This window comes from Elephantulus edwardii, unplaced genomic scaffold, assembly GCF_000299155.1.
Source record: "Elephantulus edwardii isolate Elephantulus edwardi_28Jun2011 unplaced genomic scaffold, EleEdw1.0 scaffold00010, whole genome shotgun sequence".
Lineage (NCBI taxonomy): Eukaryota > Metazoa > Chordata > Mammalia > Macroscelidea > Macroscelididae > Elephantulus > Elephantulus edwardii.
Window position 1 is genome coordinate 32,597,456 of NW_006399760.1, and position 19,778 is coordinate 32,617,233.

A 19,778-nucleotide genomic window follows, 5' to 3' on the forward strand; every position below is an offset into this window, starting at 1 on the left:
AGGCTTTCCCTCTATCTTTCACTAGAGTTGCCACTGGAAGATTCAAAGTGCCAAAGAGGCATGGCCTTTAGGTTAGCAGTGCAACTTCCTAAGTGCTAGGCCACCAGAGCTCATGGGCCTTGAGGAGAACAAAACTGAGGGAGCTTTTGTAAAAGTGCCTTGGGTAATGTGCTATCAAGTCACCCTACTAACGAAAGGGATTTCCTTTCTACACAAGCCTAAATCATGAGAAAAGGGAATACCCATATTTTTAATTGCATTATGTACATCTTCTCTATCTTATTTGCATTAGTACATTGTTACTAAAATTAAAAACACACACATACATAGAAAACAACCCAACCCCCAAATCACTGATATATCTTCCCGGTATATTAGAATGTACAATAGTTATTAAAAAATAGCTCTTTAATTTTCCATGATACAACAAATATATAAAAGTTCAAAAGCAGGAGGAGCTAATTTTCACAATAGCAAGAGACAGCACTTTCCAAACTTTGTTTGCTTTTCCCTTTCTAGTTCTGGAAAACACACGGGAAAGTCACATGCTCAACTATCCTACAATCCATTGTGCAAAGGATTGCCAACTAAGTTCAGATCTAACTATGAACTGTAGAGATTTTTTTCCAAAGAAAGTACTCTTGATTTTTCTTCAATCAAAGTAAGATTAAAAGCAATACCAAAGTATATTATCTCATTTAGTCGTTAGACTTCTGTAGCTTGTACATACATGAATCTACAAACTTATCAGTGTCTTGACACAATATAGTCTCAGTAAAATAAGGAGCACTAGTATAACCATAATCTAACTGCTGAGGAGAGTAACATGTAAAATGGCAAACTAACCAAAAAAAGATCCCAAGAATATCAGCAGCGATATGCTAGAGCAATACAATGCCTAAGAGTATATTTCTTTAAGTATTACTTTTAACAAATGTTATCTAAATATGAAAGTCATTTACAAAAATAAAATCCAACTAGGATTGACAAATTAGTACCTACGGATTTATTTCTTTACACAAAAGACATAGAAATTACAGTATTAAAGCTCAAAATTTTTGAGTGTACACTGGTACCATGCCTCACTTTGTTTTTTTTAAAAATCAAATTGTGAGGTAAACTGAAAAATAGCCAGACAACAAAACCATCAGCTGCATTCCATTTCCTTTACTCTCTTTCTTGTAATCATCAGAAGGCATGAAGGATTGGCTCAGTCACCTGTATCTTTTTTCCGCCTATCATTAGGGGCGTGGGGTGTTTATATAGCATAGACTTGTCAAGTTCCTGGTACCAAATATATATTCTTCAATAAGAAAGAAGAGAAGTTTGTGTTTTGCAAGCAGGGAACACATTATCTCCTGTATTGACTGATATTCATCCTACAATCTGGTATTGTTACTTTATAAAAATATCATCCAGAGTAAATCATTGGATTACCTTTGGGTAGCGCTATAAATTTGAAGACTCAAAATTTTGACATTAGACTAACTCGGGGAAGGAACCTAAGTAAGTAGATTTGAGAGGGATCAATGACATCAGGAGCAAGCTGTCATTTAAAGCATGGGTCGCAAACTCACCTCGAGAAGGAGAAGCTGCACACAAGTGAAAGGTCATAGGGCACCTCAAGGGCTCGCAAGACCCAAGAAGAAGTGAAACGCCTACTCCTGAGTCGCACCGCTAATGATATCTACGGAGGTTTAGCTGTTCCTGGCTTTGACCCCAAGGATAAACCCTACCACTGTTGACAGTGGCAAGAGAGCAATGCAACAGTAGCCTCTGATTTCAGAGCCAGGGCTCAGGAATTCCCCTGCACTTTTCTCCCCTGACCACCTCCTGTGCCCGAGGCCAGAGACACCTTCATCCTCATTCCCCACTTTCTCTAGGGCCTCTAGCTCTTCACAGCATCGGTCTCTATGGCGACCTGAAACCGAAGTTCCTATTGGCTCGTTCAATATAAGGGCTGGGCCAATGAGGAGGACCACCCTTCTCCTTTCGACCAATGGGGCTTGTGGGGAGCAGGTCCGGAGACGGCGGCGTGCTGACGTTCCCGGGAGCCCGGAGCTGGCTGGGCAGGCGGGCTGGCGGCTGGGCGGGTGGCGGCGGCGGCCTCTGGGCAGCAGAGGGGGCTCCGGGGCTGTTCTCGTCGACGCCGGCTGTGGAGGCGGCACCATGGGCATGGGGTAGCGGGGCAAGTTGGCCACCGCCGCCGACGGGGGTGGTGGGAGAGCCGCTTCGGGAGAGGGGGCGAGTGGTGGCGGGAGGGGCGGGCTGCCGCTCGTCCGCGGCACTTTTTTAATTTTTCGGGTGCCGCAGCGGCGACCCTTCGGCGCCGATGTCCCTGATTCGCGGAGCGACGACGGCTGCTGCCTAAGCTGGAAAGTAAGTGTGTGGGCTTGCGGGAGGGCGCCGAGACGACTGCCTTCCGAGATCCCGGCTCTCGCCCCCTCGTGGCGGGGCGGGACCTGCGGGCGAGGGGCGCACAGGGGCGGGCGCCTCCCTCCCGTTACTCCGTCCCCACCGCCGTGCGGCCGCCTCGGCTTTCCTGCCCCGCCTCGTGTTCCTGCCCGCACTCGCCTGCCTGCTCCCCTCCCCCCGGGAGGCGCACAAGTTTCACCCTCCATTTGCTTTTCCCGGCGATTACTCTGCACGGGTCGACCCCCTTTCCACGTTGGCCTTTTCTGATCCCTCGCCCCCTGCCCGGAACTTGAGCGCTGCGCCGAGCCTTCCCGACGTCTGCCTGGAGGCTTCTGTGCTCTAACTCGCCTGACACCCCGGGGCGCCTGCTTTCCCCTGCGCTCGGGGCTAGCTGTCGGTTCCCCTAGTCCCGGAGCCTGCATCCCGGCCCGCTCCCCGCCTCCCACGTCCTTGCTGGCAGCATCGCCTCGGGTTTGCCCCCTAGCCTCACACTCCTGTCGATCCTGTTTCTCCACCCTCTGGGTCCAGCGCGCCCCTCTCTGCGAGCCCTCACGCTCCACCCCGCCTGGCTCCCGGGTTCTGATCTTCTCCGGCTGCTCTCCTGCCTCGCTGCTTCCTCCTCTCCCTGCCAGGAGTTGAAGCGGAGCTGCGGCACTCTCCTGGCAGACAACGTGTGCCTGCTCGCCGCTTGTGCGGCCCGGACCGCTCTTCTTTCGCCCAAGCTGGAGAGCTAAGGGGTTGGGCGTCGGGGCCAGGTTCTGGCTGCGTGCTGGCGGAGTGCGACAAACGGCGAGCTCCGGCAGTGGAGGCGCCTCAGCGGCCGTGGCCTCTCGGGGCGCAGCTCTAGGCAGGTGTGTGTGTCCGTGGAGGGAGGGGACGCGCGCCAGCTCCCAGGCTGGCAACACATTGTGCAGGAATGCGAGGAATGCACCAGGGGCAGAGTCCACACAGTCAGCCGGGGCTACACAGCCGCGCTAGCCCCTTACCAACCCCGCTCTCACCGCGCAACCAGAGGTCACCGGAGCATCCGAGCTGGTGAGCCTCGCTCTACTCTCCTTGCCTTGCTCCATGCGGCAGAGAGCGGTGGGGGGAAGAGCGGTAGTTTCGCTGGGTTCCGCTAGCCTTTCGGCTAGGTTTTTGCTGCATTGGTTTCTAGTACTGTGCTTTTGGAGCTGATGGTGGCGTGACCAAGGTTATTGATCATTGCACAAGGCTTTTTCCAAGTTTGGTTTGCAAGGTTTGGATAGTACCAGGCTTTTATGACGATTTTTGAAAAACCTACAGGAACAAGCGTGCCGGAGGTTCCTCGAATGATGAGGTTGTAGCCATGTTTAACTCTTAATAATTTTTTTTTTTAACATTTAATGCTCATGGACAAGCTGTACTGCAAAAAATGATTTTGTATGCATCACTTTGCTGTTATGAGAATTGTAATTATTTTCCCCCTGTCATACTGGGCAGTGTTTAGACCTCAAATAATAAATAATGAATGGAAACAGAGAAGCAGTGTTTGGTCAGCGATGGGACAGATAGAACTGTCTGGTACAGTTAATTCGGGGCGTGTCAGTTGCCATTGGAAGTAACACAGGGACATCACACTCATCATATTCAATTTAAGAAATGATTTGTTAGTGAGATCACTGTTCTTTCTCCTCTCATTAGAGTTTGACAGAAATATAAATGCAGCTTAATAATTTTTAAAGATGGCAATCCATTTATATGTAAAATTGGTAATGGTTAGTAGACATTGTTAGTCACATTTCTTACTGCAAAATTTTGGCAGAAGATGCTTCTCCAGAATTAGGCTCCGAACTTAGTAATGAGATTGTAAGGATCCTCCTTTATTTGAAGGCAGTGTATTGCTATAGAAGAATTTTTATTTTTTTGATACCTCAGAAACAGTTCTGGAAAATGGCAACATGAGGAAGACAGTAAATATCCAAATTAAGTGTTTCTGAATATTGAAACTGTATATATGGTGTATGTTATTTTATTTGATACAATTTGCTTTGTAGGTTGAGTATACTGTAAGCATCTCCACATTTAGCTACTTTGTGTCAGATTCAGTACAATAATGAGTCTGTTGCCCAAGAAATCAGCTGTCTTCCACCACCTACTTTGCTTGAATGATGAGAGGAAAGATTTTTAGTAAAGGACTCAAGGGACAGGAAGATAGAAAAAAAATACTTGCATCAAGCAAGGTGGTTTTTGGCTTATTTTTTCAGGTATGTCCATAATCAGCGGGACCTTTAATTTAGAGACTTAATTTGCATGTGTAACACTTTGGAGGGTATTGGCAAGTGCTTGTAAATGCCAACAGGAAACTTATTATATAACAAGATTGTATTACAGTAGCATTTGGCAGGTGCTTATTTGATTTGATGTGAAGATTAGAAAGTAAAAGCAAATTGATCTGCTGCATAAGAAATTGAAATAATCACTCAAGTATATAAATATTGTATATACATGATTGTGCAGATAGTTTGATCTGCTTCAGAAACTTTTCAGTTAGAAATATAGCATCAAAACTTTCAGGCTTATTGACACAGGCTAGGTTCATTATTTTCTATTTGTTAGAGATCTTTGAAGAGAGGAGACTTTAAAATAGTAAATCCTTCACAATTGAGAATGATATGAACTGACTTTTGACCAATGTGTCTTCCTACTTTACCCACCCCTGTTACTATGTAAGAAAAGGGTACTGCATTTGATATTTTGTATGTTGAACTAATTTGGGGAAGCGTGGGGCACAATTATCTTGATCCTATGCTGGTTTTGGAAGGAGATGAGATAGCAGAGTAATGGTAGAAAGCATAGCAGAAGGGAGGAAGAAAGTAAGAGCAACTGATACCCCCCCAAAAAGAAACAAATACAGATGTAATTCTAAAAATTAACTTTGTGTTAATTCCAACTCATAGTGACCCTATAGGACAGTGTAGAACTGCCACACAGAATCTCCAACACTGTATATCTTGATGGAAGCATGTTACTTCCTCTTCAGCTTTTTGCTTTGAAATGCCATCCTTTTGGTTAGCAGACAAATACTTAATCCATACAGCCACTGGAGCTCGAGAACACACGTGTGTGTGTGTACATATACATACATAATATACATATATGTATATTTGTTTCATTCATAGGCTCAACAGACTAAATTTAATTCTGTGACTGGTTCTTAAGAATTGGAATGGAAAGAAATTTCCACCAAACTTGGTTTAATAATTTTATGACCTTAATTATTTAGTTTAATAGTATTACATAAAAATTACAATGTTCCTCTTTTTTTTTCTTTTGCTGTATACCACTTGGTAAAATAAGTGACTTAAAATGTTTGAAATCTCATTCTTTAAAATCAGGTTTTAAAATCAGAGTAATTTCTGTGCAGTTGGCCAGGGATTAATTTAAGTAGAGAATTTCCATATCCCAGATGATATCAACCATCTGTTAAGTCCATTCCCTTACCTGAGTCCTTTGAAATATTAAAATAGTTTGAGAATGCTCTATAATCATTTTCTATTCCTGTCTAGAACCAATTCCCTGCTTTGTTTAATTATACAGTGGATGTCATACTTTTATTGTTGGTTGGAAGATAAAATACATACTATATTCCAGGTCATAAATATCCATAGAATTAGGTCACTTTTGGAAGTTTCCTTATCACCTTCAGTATACTGAGAGATAATTACTTCTTCAAAGTGTTGAATGGTTTTACAGTGTTTTCCTGGAAAGATGAACTGATCTTTCTGGAGCCTAAGACCAATAGATTAGATATGTAGGGGCATAAGAAACTATTTCATGGCCAAACACTGACTACAAATAGCTGCATAATATAAAGATAGGAAACAAAATTTCAAGGATAAGTGGATGTACAGCTTTATAGGTTGCCAGTAAGTGATGATAGCTGTTAATAGTAGTCTAGATAGATACTCAGCAATGAGAGATTGGACAGGGTTCTTTCAGAGAAAGAAAATTAAGCCCTTTGTGACAAAAAGTAATAATGCATTTGCTTATTTCAGTTGAAAAATTGTACAATATTCAGATATTATTCAAATTGTCACTTTCTTAATTCAGTGCAATTACTTTACTCCTTTGGGGTTGGTTATGTTTACTCAAAAACCTCAAACTCTTTACTGGTGAGCTGGGACTGCCTCATAGTGGACCCTCCAGTGGGTTTTCAAAGGCTGAAAATGGAATGGGAGGTGATTGCCTACCTTTCAGCCGTGGAGCCACTGGTGGATTTGAACTGCCAGAGGAGCGCTCCCTTTGGGTTAGCAGCACTCTTCCCTACAGTTATGCCATCAGCGCTCCCCTTGGAGTTGTATTAGTATTAGTAAATCAGGGATGCCACAGAATGGTGCTCATTAATGAAAAGTAGAAGGAGAGGTACATGTGGATATGCAACTTCCCAGTTGACCTAAGTTATTTTTTCTTTTTAGAATTTAAATTTATTTTACTTTTTGTTTGATACATCAATAAATGTTGGCTATTTCACTGATCATTTTATTGCTCAGTATTGACAAGATCATTTATTATAACTCATAAATGATTTATTGCAGATGATAAAATATATGTTGGACTGTAAAATTTTAATTTAAAATATAAATTTAAATATGGAGAGAAGTGTTTACATTATCTTAAATCATGTTGTAAAACTTTCTTTATGAACTGTGTAATGCCTACTGATTTGATTAGTGCTGGTCCTTCTAGGCGTACATTGTATCATATAACCCTCACAAATTCCAGTACACTCAAAAGGTGGAAGGAGCCAGGGAAACCAGTGATCCTCACTCCTCGATAGCTAAACTTGATTTTTGTAGTTAACCTTTAATATAAACATTAATGTTGTTATGTACTGTCTTGTTGGAACCAACTCATAGCTGACACACTAGCAGCTGTAAATGCACAGGAGAAGAGTGCCACCCCCTCCCCCAGTAGGGGGTGTTGAACCATGTGCCTTTTGGTTGGCAGCACAAATATTTACCACCAAACTACTAGTTTCAATTGCCTAGGGATATTTATACTGCTTTCTCCCAATTAGCCTCTTTTCCTGCTTCTACAAAACTTCATCCCACACATACTTTGAACATGTTGCTAGGGAAGAGGGATATCCCTTGGAGAGGGATATCATGCTTGGAAAGATGGAGGGTTAGTGACATAGAGGAAGACTTTCGATGAGATGGATTGACACAGTGACTTCAGCAATGGCCTCAAGTGTATCAAAGATGATGAGGATGGCGTAGGGTAGGACAGGGTTCAGATCTGTTGCCAACAGGGTTGCTATAAGTTGTACTCTATTCAACAGCACCTAACAACAACAGCACCATCTTAGATCTGTCTCCTTTGACAAGCAGAGAAAACCCAACTTTAGGGCCCTGAAACTGCTTAGATAGGAAATAGATGGCTGTGCCCTGTCTTCCGTATTGAGTTTAGGGTAGGTACAGTTTTTTGTCAAACATAAAATGTACACATACATATTAGGTAAAATGTGCACTTGAACTGGATCAGTCTAAAGACTATGTAGATTCTTGTACTAGGCTGGAATGCAATTTTCCATTGAAGCGTATGCTCATTATACAAATTGGGAACACTACATAGGCCATGTTAGAAATTCACATTCATCAAAAACAGTTTTTAATAGCAAATATGAGAGGGAGTGAACACGACTTTGGATTAGTAAAATTAAGACATTCATCTTTAAACATTACTAACTTGGCACACCATTTAACATTTTAGCTATAGTTTCCTTTTTTAAGAATGCAAGAGTTGGGTTAAATTATCAAAGGTACATTTCCCAGTTTAAGATTCCCATAATATTCAGTATCTTCTTCACTTTACCAAAAACAAAACAAAACAAAACAAAACAAAACAAAAAAACGGGCTCCTAAGCAGACATGTTTATTATAATTATTTTCTGGTTTTCCTCCTACCCAAATGTATAGCAACAAGTAAGTTGAATTGCTCTCTTGAAATTTTCTAACTTACTTTATACACATCTTAGTTTTGATTTCTTTTTTAGAAAGATTATTTTGCAAAGGAAAAATGTATGACAATATTTTGTTTTCAATATTTTATTCTCAACCCCCACCCACCCCAAGATTAATTATACTGGCTTTTTTATATAAGGAAGTGTTTTCGTTTTCTAGGGCTGCTCTGGCTTACATATTGAGTGACTTCTTTTTTTAAAAAAAATATATGTGTGTGTGTGTGTGTGTGTGTGTGTGTACTGTCAAATCGGATCTGACTGGTACAGGAGGAGATTCTCTCTCCTCCAGCAGAGAATCTGGTGGATTCGAACCATGTACCTCTGGAATTGCAGTGTAGCTTCTTGCCATTAGGCCCCCAGAGCTCCCTTTGAGTGACTTCTAAGAATAGAAATTTATTGTATCACAGTTCTAGTCCATGTTCAGGTTGTTGGAAAGGCCCTACTCAGAAAACTCTAGGAGAATATCCTTTCCTCAGGCTCCTGGCAACCCCAGGCATTCTTTGGCTTGCAGTTGCAGCACCATTACACTATCTCATGGCTTCCTTTCCTTTACCTCTCACTATCTCAGCAACTTGGAATAAGTTAGAACCCAACCTAATTTGTAATGACCTCTTGTTAACATAATTGGTAGTGTCTTCAAATTTGATTTAAAAAGGTTCTTTTGACAGGTATCGAGGGCTAAGACTTCATATTTTTTATTCCTTCTTGAAAGAGGCAGTATTTAGGAATAATAAACTTGTGGTAATCAGTTCTGTGCTACAGAGTGCATAGCAAGTTGCACTGCTATATAGCTATCAACTGTGTAGCTGCTAACCCATGGTCTGCTCCATAGGAGTAGTACTGCAAACACAAAGTGTGGTGTTAGCTTAAAAGTTGATTTTTCCAGTTATTGTGTTAGCCCCCCTCTGTTCTCCAGCTGCCTTAACTGCAAACACGTGGTTTTACAAATCATCAATAATTGTGGGACTAGGATGAGAGAGAGAGATGAGGAGAGGAGAGAGAGAAGGAAGACTTGAGTAGAGTGAGACCCTGACGATAGTGGTGGAGAGACTGTGGCAATATGTAACTAGAGGGGCCCTGATATAAAGACCAGAGTTAAAGACTTTGCTGTTTTTGCTAGGTGATGGAAGGAACACTGAAACCAGCTTAATTGAGGAATTGTGCTGGATTAAAATCTGGATTTGCAGTGGGTGATATTCTTTGCCTGCTCCACTCTCCAATTTATTTCCCTAATAAATTCTGTTCTTGGTACAACTCTTGAGTAAAGCTTGTGAATCAACAAAGAAGGTCAGTCCTGAATGACTAGCAGAAAAATTGGCACAAGAGTATGGGTGTGTGTGTGTATGTGTGTGTGTGTGTAAGTCTGAGCCAGCAGCTGTTTGCTGTGGATAGTATTGATGGGGATAATTCCCCTTTATGAAGCAGGCAGAAATCAGACTCAGCCACTGCACCAGTATCCTATCTGTGCACTCCTTTTTTCACAAAGGCTTCATATTTCTGGCAGTTTGAAACCACCAGTGACTCAGTGGGAGAATGTGTACATTCCCTTTTAGTACAATTTGCAGCCTCAGAAACTCAATGAGCTGACTTTAAAACTGAGTTAATTAAGAAATAATAATAGATTTGAGTGCATGTATCATATTGGGGAAGATGGAGGGTCAGAGAAAGAGGAAGACTCAACAAGATGCATTGGTACAGTTAGTCTAACAGTGGGCTTGAGCAGATCAGAGATGGTGAGGATGGCACAGGACAGAACAGGATTCAGATCTGTTGCTCATGGGGTCACTATGAGTTAATGAACCTAACAACAACTCGAGTAAACTTACTGCCAGCAAGTCAATTCCAAATCACTTGGCTCTCTAAGTTAGGATGGAACTGCTCTATAGGGATTCCATGGCTGTAATTTTTACAGACATGAACTTCTAGATCTTTCTCCTGGGGCAGCTGGTGGGTTCTGACTGTTCACCAACCAGAACTCCTTCCCTGATAAATAGTCATTTTTAAAAGATGAAGACTGGCAATATTACATTGTAGGAGCCAGAAGTGGAAGCACTTGCAAAATGGGAAACATGTTTTAAGTGTATATATGTATACAGTTACTGTATTTGTAATTCTAGGTAGTAGGTATTTTATAGAATGATTATTAGTTGTCAGTACATGAAGACAATGTTATAAAGTGTTAGCCGTTTATGAAGTGCTATGAAACTTGAATTTGAAGAGTGTTTTTAAGTTGCTTTTCTGCTTTGAGATTTATCACACTTTAAGAAAATTAATATTTAAAATCTGACAGAAACCTGTCAACACAGTAAAGAGTAGACAGAAGAAGGTTTGGAAGATAATAGATGTAAACCTGCAGTGCTTTATAGATATCATGAGACTCTAGTTTTTGGCCTGCTTTAGTTGCTCAGCAGGTGTGATTCCCATGAGTAAGTCATTTAACTCCTCTGGGCTTTAGTTTCCTCATCTGAATTATGACAGAGTGGACTAGATGCTCTCTAGAGTTCTAGTACTTCCATTTCAATACTCTTACGGTATCTCACATTCTCAGTCAGTTACAGTTTTTTCCTCCTCACTGAGAATATACTGCCTCAAGAATTTATTACAATTTACCCTCTGGGATAAGGAGAGGAAATTGAAGTTGTATACCTGACATTCTCAGCTACTGAAAAGACAAGTATTGCAGTCAGTCTTATGATCCTCTACTGGCTGAATCAGTGGTTCAATATCTGTTGTGTCAGAATCATGTAAAGTATTCAAGGAGTGAGAATGTTTGGGGAACCTCTTAGACAACTTCCAGTAGTGACTGAGCAATGGTCACTTTCTCATAGTTCTTTACTCCCTGGTTTGCTGAAAAACTTGTTAATTAAGAACCAACCCATTTGAGGCTCAACCTTCAATAGATAATTAATTTTCTAGAAGTTGGGTAGAAACAGAAGCAGAATTTAGGATAGTGGTTAAAGGGCATTGGCCTTATTTAAATGAATATGACTTAACTTTTCACCCAGCTGGTTTTATTTTTCTTTAAAGAAGTTAAATAGCAGAGATGGGATTGTTCCTCTGAAAACATGAAAATTTTGCTTTAATCTTTGTGTCCATTAAAATGGATTGATTCATATCACATTATAGAAAATCGGTGCTTTTTATTCAGCTCTTAAAGTTGTGCTGCTACCACAAAAAGGCACAGGTTTAGCTGTGAGTCAGTTCCAACTTAGTAGATTTGAGTATGACCAGAGTTTAGAAGTTGTGTTGGATTCTGGTATTGTGATATTTACTTAAATTTGTGCTGCCCTGTATAAAGCGGGCACTCTGGTGACCTAGTGGTAAGAAGTTGTGCTGCACTCTCAAAGACTTGCAGTTCAAATCTACCATCTGCTTGGCGGGAGAAGGATGGGCATTTTCCTCCCTTGCAGTTTACTGCGTCTGAAAACCTACTGGATGGTCATTATGTGTTGGTTCCAACCCACCAGAGTACGGCAACAACAACTGAAAAGAAAGAGGAGCCCTGATATTGCACAGTGGTTATGAACTTAACTGAGTTTGAAAAGTAAGCAATTCAAACCCATCTGTCACTCTGCAGGAATAAGATAACAGTCTGCTACATTAATGATTATAGCCTTGGAAACCTTACAGGGCAGTTCTTCTTGTAGGTTTCATTGTGAGTCTGAATCAGTTCCATTGCAGTGGAGAGGGTCAGTTTTTTGGGTGAGAAATAGTAATTAAAATTTTTTGAAATAAGAATTTATTCTACACTCTGGTCTCATTCTCAAAGAGAACAAGAGGTCTCTTGAACTATAATATGTATGCATTTGTAGCATTGTAGTTAAAATATTAAGACTGACTTATCTCTTTGCTAATACAGTAAGTCCTGTATTTCCAAAGGAGAGAATCAATGATACAACAATATGTGCAATAGTAAATGAATTCTCGTTGTCATGATAATGCAATCACTTGAACAGGCTCTTCAGTTTTCTTATTTTTTCCAAAGACTGTCAACTTCCATGCAAAGTGGAAACTAGTTGAAACCACTTTGCAAGTGAATCATGTTTTCTGACATCTATATCTTGGACTGAATAGAGACATATTTAGCTAGAGATAATGTCTTTTTCAAGTCCACTAGAGAGGTCAAAGCAAAACTTCTGAAGATGCATGCTGGAGTCCTACTGTGTATGTGTAAAGTAGTGTCTTCTGTGTCAGATACCTCATATTTTAAAAAAGATACATGATACATTTTATTGCAACCTAGCTTAATTTTCTTTTTATCTCCTGCTGAGTATCAGACTCTGCTAGACCCATGGACAAAATACTGCTTCCCCTACAGAGTTTTGGCATCTGTGTTGGATTCAGTATTGAGTAATCAGGGATTGAGTTTACAGTGTAAACTTATTCAGTGTAAACAGTTAGTTCCACTGATTGCCAATTTGTAGTTGGGAACTAGGAAATATTACCATTAAAAAGTTTACTGACCTGTAGTAAAAATGAGCTTCAGACAAAATACTAGACTTAGTGGAATTTAGCTTATTATACAGCTTGCTTATGTGTTTGTTACTTAATACATTACTAGAGTCTAGATCAACAATTATGTTAACCTCTGTCTATGGTCATTTGGGAAGAGTTTGCATTTGAAGAAGTGTCCACCATTCCTGATAGTGATTTCACATCAGTTTATGGTTGTGGACTACTTTGGGATGTATGTCTTGAAACACTTCACCGTATAAATCTATTGCCATCCTGTTAATTTCCAGCTCATCCTTCCATCTGTTTCTGAGACACTAAGTCTTTAAGGATGGAGATCACCCATCTTTCTGTTAACAGTGATCAGAGGATTTAGGCCACCTTTTAGTTAGCAGCCTGACATATTAAGCACGGCATATAAAATAATTAGTTCCAATGAAAATGCAGTATTTGAGAAATCATAACTTATTTCTTAACATTTACTGTGTTAGTAACATTTTCATTTTTATAAAGCAGTACTTGTGGTTTATTGTGTCTTGTGCTGTTCTTTTATTCTTTGTACAATTCTCATGCTTGTGTAGATCTAAACTTATTATCTATTATTGAAAATATTCCCTTCCGTTGTTATGAATAAACAGAAGAATGTTTTGGAAATCTCTCGTGACATCTGCTAGAATAAATGGTCTCATTGAATTTTACCTTGAATATCAGACTGATGCACTGATGGGAATTTTCCACTTATTGTCAATTTGTCAATGACTGAATAAGCAGCAAAGTCAGCTTTAAAATAGCACTAAATAAGGAATCCCTTATTACGTTGGACGTGTGGTAAGCAGCTCAGCTGGTACATGTCTCAATCAGTCTGTAGACAGAGGAGAGCTATCTGGTGGTCTAAAACCCATCAACAGGGTAACCAAAACTCTTAATGATTAAGTGGAATTCTTGACCTTGCTTTGTAGCCTGAATTCAGGTTTGCTTGATTTTTTTCTTCTGTCACACCTTTATTCTAGTAGTAGATTATCTTTGGTTTCCAATAACAATGTGTTTTTAAAAATAATTGTTGATGCTTTCAGAGTTTGATTTACATAGAAAATATATAATTAAGAGCAGAAATTACCAGCTAAGATTTTGAAAGGGAGCTGTGGTGGCACAGGTCGTAGAGACTTGAATGGTTAACTCAAAGGCTGCACCTCTTTGACAGATTAAATCCACTAGTGACTCCTTGGGAGAAAGATGGACAGTTTTCTTTGTGTGATTTACAGCCTCAGAAAGTCAGTGGAGGGTCGCCTTTCACAGAACCATGACTGCTCCTTGGAAGGCAAAAATGATGAAGCTTCTTTGTCACACATACTTTGGACATGTTGCTAGGAGTGGCTGTTCATTGGAGAGGGACATCATACTTGGGAAAGTGGAGGGACAGCCAGGAGGATAGACACAGTAACTGAGCATGCCAGAGATTGTGAGGATGGCACAGGGTAGGTAGGACAGGGTTCAGATCTGTTGTTCATAAGTTCACTGTGAGTTGTAATTGGATGACACCTAACAACAACAAATGACTTTCCCAGCAGATTGTGTGTTTCTTGAAGGCTTTTCTGTTGGTACCTGGCTAGTTTTTCTTTGCCTAATGAACCCATCGTTGTCTTCTTCAGTGACTTTATAAAGCCTTCCCCTCCACCTATTCTCCCCATCACTTCAGATGTAAACTTTGTCACCTCTTCTTCTTAATATTTTGCATGTAACCTTGTTGTGAATGTCATGTTAAGGTTCTTTCTGTATCTCTTTCCTAGTTATATTTTGAACCCTCAGGTTAGAACTATGCCACAGCCATCATTGTAATTCAATCACCAAGTAATATGCCTGACATATCGTGAGGACCAGCTGTTACTTCGTGAATGAATTAATCATTAAATACGTTGTTTACAATCTTCTGTTTCTGTCTCTCCTCCAACCTACAGGACTAATATGTTTTCACTGCAAGATCATGTTCAAACTCCTTTGCCTCCCTGCCATTTGAAGCACCTTCATAATAAAACCCCAGTTCTCCCTGCCATTTGAAGCACCTTCATAATAAAACCCCAGTTCTTCTTCCTTTCTAAATCTTTCACATAACAAAACTAGTGTACTTGGTGTACCTTCCCTTATACTTGGATATTTGCAGTCTTCCAAAAACTAGTTAAAAAGCTTTCATCTAGATATGGTTTTCTCAGACTACTCTGACCAGCAATGTGCTCTTCCTTCCCAAATGTCTTCATTTTTAGGCTTTTACTGTTAACTACACATACATGATGGTTTCTATTCTTATGAGAGACTGTTAGTTTCTACTAGTTAACTGTTATGTATTATCTAAGTAGATCATTACTTCTGTAGGGAAGTTTTTTGCATATTTTCTTCTCTGACACATTTCAGTGTACCTGTCACTTATGAATTAAAGAATGTGTCTGCTGGTGATACAAGGTGACCACTTAACTTAGGCGTATAGAAATGATAGTGAAGAGACAGTCTTCTTTGTCATCCTTTAATTCTGTGGTTTTTTGCTAAGTACCTAATATGTGCCATCCTTTGGTATACTTCATTTAGAATATTTGGAGATTTAATTTGCCAAATAATCCATAGTAAAATGAAGTTTCAGTAAGCAGATAAATAATTGGATGAAAGGGAAGATAATAAAAAGATAACGGGAATATGCTATAGTAGAACACAAGGACAATAATTCAGAAGAATGTTTGGGAGGGGGAAAATCCATTTTACTTTTGGGATTTTTGTCTTGAGTTTTGATTTTTCAGTTTGTTTTTTGGGATAATTTAGATTCCTAAACAATACACTTTAATGCACTAGTTATATAAAGTGTTGTTGTGTACTGTCAAGCTGCTGGCTGACCCTCCAGTGGGTGTTCAGAGACTGTAAATTGTACACTAAGAGATTGCCAGTCTTTCTCCCATAAAGCAACTGGTGGATTTGAACCAGTGTCCTTGTTTTGGCAACAAAACTCCTTATCACCAGAAAGCCCGGGTAAAAGTGGGCTTTAATGATGTTTTTCTTGTTGTTGCTGTTGGTTGCCTTTGAGTCTAGCATGGCTCATATCGACCCTGTAACCAAAAGATCTGAAGCCCCTCTACAACTATCGACATTTGTCAAAGCTCATAGAATTTCTCGAGGCATGTTATTTAGGACATGGATGCCAAATAAAATGGCATTTTATTGATAAGATCTTGAAAATATCTCACAATAAAAACATTTAAAATATAATTTGGATGCAAAATATAAATGGAGTTATGCTTCCTAAAATGTCTTCTATTTTTAAATAAAAGCCCCCTCTTCTCGGACACAAACTGTCCTAGAAGACAAAAGTGAAAACTAGCTAAGAAAACAGATCAGATTTTATTTCTTACAAGGTTTGTTTCTACAATGAAAGATTATAGTTCTGAAGCTATTGAGTTATGCTATGCACTATGGTAACCATTGACAACATAGATTATTTAAATATTTAAATTAAGAATTTACTTTTTCTTCATTTCAAGTGCAGAATAGCTACATATTACTAGTGGTTATAATATTAGAGCAATGTAGAATATTTTCACTAAGTACTGATACAGTTAGTAATTAGTTTGGACCAGTTAAAAACAGTAAAATTTTGGATATTTTTAGAATAGTAAAAGAAAGTAACCCATCTTTATAAAGTTTCAAAAGCATTTATATTACTACCCATTTAATCCTCCTAGGCACTCTGTGAGGTAAATAATATGCTACTTTCATGTCACAAACGAGAATATGTCAGAGAATCACTGCTATGGAGGAAGTGTGTGGCTAAATGTAAAATGATATTAAAATCAGAAGTTCAGTTTTTGGCTCATTTGTATGAAGTGAAATGAAATACAAATTGCCTGATGTACACAAACATTTTGTATAGTAGTAAATGTGTGGTTAGTGTATTGTCAAAAACATTTAATGTATTATATTTCATGTGATATTCTTTACATAATTTAAAACTTTATCCGCTCTTTAAAAATTTTTCTTGTGCTTTTGAAATTTTGCAGTGGATTACAGTGAGTTCTTGCCAACAATCTTTTGAAGCCTAGTTGAAGCCTAGCCTTTTGAAGCTAAATGTTGAGGGATTCATAAATGACTATTGGCCTTGATCCTTTGTTTACTGTCCTTTTCTAGAAACATAACTTTTATAAGTGTACAATAATAGTACTGAGTCTTAACATACTAGCAACACCAATACTGAGTGTAGGAAGAGCTAGCTTGTCATCTTCACCCAAGTGGCAACTCGAAATCTGCCAGAGATGTTTTTCTCCAGTCTTTCTACATGCTAGGGTTTACAAGAGGGGCTGGGAGAGTTATTTTATTTTTAAAGTTACAGTAGTCAAACTTTCTTCATGATTTTAGAAATGAAAGGAAAATACTTGGTTTGCAAGTCTTTAAATTGTTGGTTTGCTTTGGAAGTTAAAATGAAAAGTTGCCTGAAATACATAGACAATTTGACAGAGAGTAAGTTAACACATAATTAATTTAAAATGTAGAATGCCAGTTGTCTCTTAATTATAGGAAAATCAAAACGATTTCTTCCCTTTTTCCCCTGTAATGCTTATTTTATAATGTATATAAATTTCTTTTGATGTTTAATGTTTTTAAAATTGTGATTTTTAATGAAAGTTTACAGAAAGATTAGATTTTTATTCATCCACTTTTACACATTTTCCTCCTTATCCCCTCAGTTAATATTTTTTAAAGTATTCATTTTTTGTTGCATAATTTCTTCATTTGATTAAAAAATTTTCTCTCATACAAATGGTTGAAGCAAAAAGAAATATTCAAAGGAAAGAATCTTTTACTTTTCCATAAAAAAAAAAAGAAAACCCAAAATCCCTGTAAATGTTCATTAAATCTAGTAAAATTTAATAATAAAAAAAAAAACAAAGGAACACTTTGAGTTGCTTAATATGGATATTTTTTATCATCTCATACTTGTTACATTTAACATATAACAAATTAATGTCAATTTCAGCATAGCTATGATTCAGTTTCAACTTACCAGCAGTGAGTGTGAGTTTTTAAAAATATTGAGTGATAGTATCTCCTTATAGGAAAAGTGTGATTGAAACAAGTAAATAGATACCTTTCCTTCTGGTACTTAAATTGGTTGTAAATATATGTGATAGTCTCTCTGAAGATTAAAAAACCCTCTGCTTATTATCAAGCGATGATTCATAGAGACTTTATAGTACAGAAACCTGCCCCATAGGGTTTCCATGCCTCTGGGTCTTTCTGGAAGCAGGCTACCATGGAGTGCCAGGTAGGTTAGAACTGCCAGCCTTTCAGTTAGCAGTTGTTTGACCACTGTACCACTGGTGGCTTCCTAATCTGAAAAAGGGTTTGATTTAAGTTTTTCATTGGACTATATTTTGTTTCATTTAACTGTTCAGCTTTTGGATTGAGCTTTTAAGTCTCTTTGGAGCAAAAGCTGAGTAAGAATGCATTTTCAGTATACCTTTTAGAAACCTTGATAAGATATATTTAAGTTTTAGCTATCTTTAGAATGAGACAGGATCTTTTAGGCATGTTTAATTTTTCAGTGATCAGAAGTATTTAAATATCTTTGTTAAGTTTAATGAGATATCTAAAGTGGAACTGCTTTTCATTGACTAGTGCTCTTTTCTTTGAAATACTCAGTCCATTAAATGACAGTTAAAGAAGAAAGAAATTATCCTGATATTGTAACTGTGAATAAGATTGGAGAAATATTAAAACAGGCATTCATTGATATTTAGTCAACTCAACTAGAAGAAGAGATGAATCTACTTCCAGTGTGTCTTTTCTCATATGTATGATGAGCTTCTGTTACTGCAGTGATGTGCACAATTTGAAATAAAGCACGATCCTTCATGTCAGCACTTGACAGCTTTTTTTTTTTACAATGAGCAAAATGTTAGACATTTCAGTTTGAATAGCTCTCACAATCCAGAAAATATAAGCAGACAGTTTAATTATTCTTCTCTGTAAAAATTAAATCTGATACTAAATTTAATCCTAGAATCTATGTATGTAGCATTTTGCCTGTTTTTAAAAAAACTTGAACTTGCAAACCTAAGCATCTACATTGATGTAGCATTCAGAACATAATTTGTGCTCACTGACTTAATTCATTCCACATATGCCCTTCTTCATCGTCAGTCTTATTACTTGAAATCAATAGATGGTAGGTAGCAACAATGAGAAGGCCAGATAATTAGTAGTGTTGTTGTTGTGTTGTTAAGTGCCATTAAGTCATAGATGACTTGTGCAACCCTAAGGATGATAGACCTGAACACTTGTATAAATTTGATCATTTCTGCAAGTTCATAGGGTTTACGGAGGCAGGCTGTTTTGGAAGTGGATGCCACTCCTGCTTCCAAGCTTGTTTTAATTGGAGCCCCTTACTTGCCTGAAACTCTTCAGACAGGTTGAAAGAACCTTAATAAAAATGTGTCTTTTTGTAAAATTTGTAAAAGAGATTTTTAATTGTAACTATTTAGGATTCCTATATCTTTCCATTTCACCTTTCCCTTCTGTACTTTCCTCCACCCTTTTTTTTTCTCATGGTATTTTTTTAATGTCTGTCCTATGAACATTTTTAATTTAGAAACTTGGAGGCCACAATCAACACCAAGGTAGCCACCTTCTAGAAATAAAACGTTGTATCAGGTTGGACAATTCTGTTGAGGGTTTCTTTTAAAGTGCTAGAAAACAAGGATACCAGTTTAAAGATTAAGGTGCATCTCACCCAGGTCATGTTCTTGTCCCTTGCTTTACATGCGTGTTAAGTATGCTTTCTAGTTATTTCTGTGAGTCAGAGTAAACTTCACAACATTTAACATACGAAGTTGAGGTGCAGTGGGATTTCTTTTCCCCCCAAGTGGGTCAAGGCACTGGGCTAGGGGTGGGGTCA

The 19,778-nt window shown here is 38.7% G+C and overlaps 1 protein-coding gene across 2 annotated transcripts in view; it reads left to right on the forward strand.

Annotated features, from left to right (window-relative positions):
* Positions 1 to 2,127: 2,127 nt before the first annotated feature.
* Positions 2,128 to 19,778, forward strand: part of PKP4 (plakophilin 4) — a 368,717-nt gene continuing 351,066 nt past the window's right edge. For both annotated transcript variants that reach the window (XM_006880795.1, XM_006880796.1), the window contains exon 1: positions 2,128 to 2,379. The gene's annotated coding sequence lies outside the window, so the exon portion shown is untranslated. The remainder of the gene's footprint in view (positions 2,380 to 19,778) is intronic.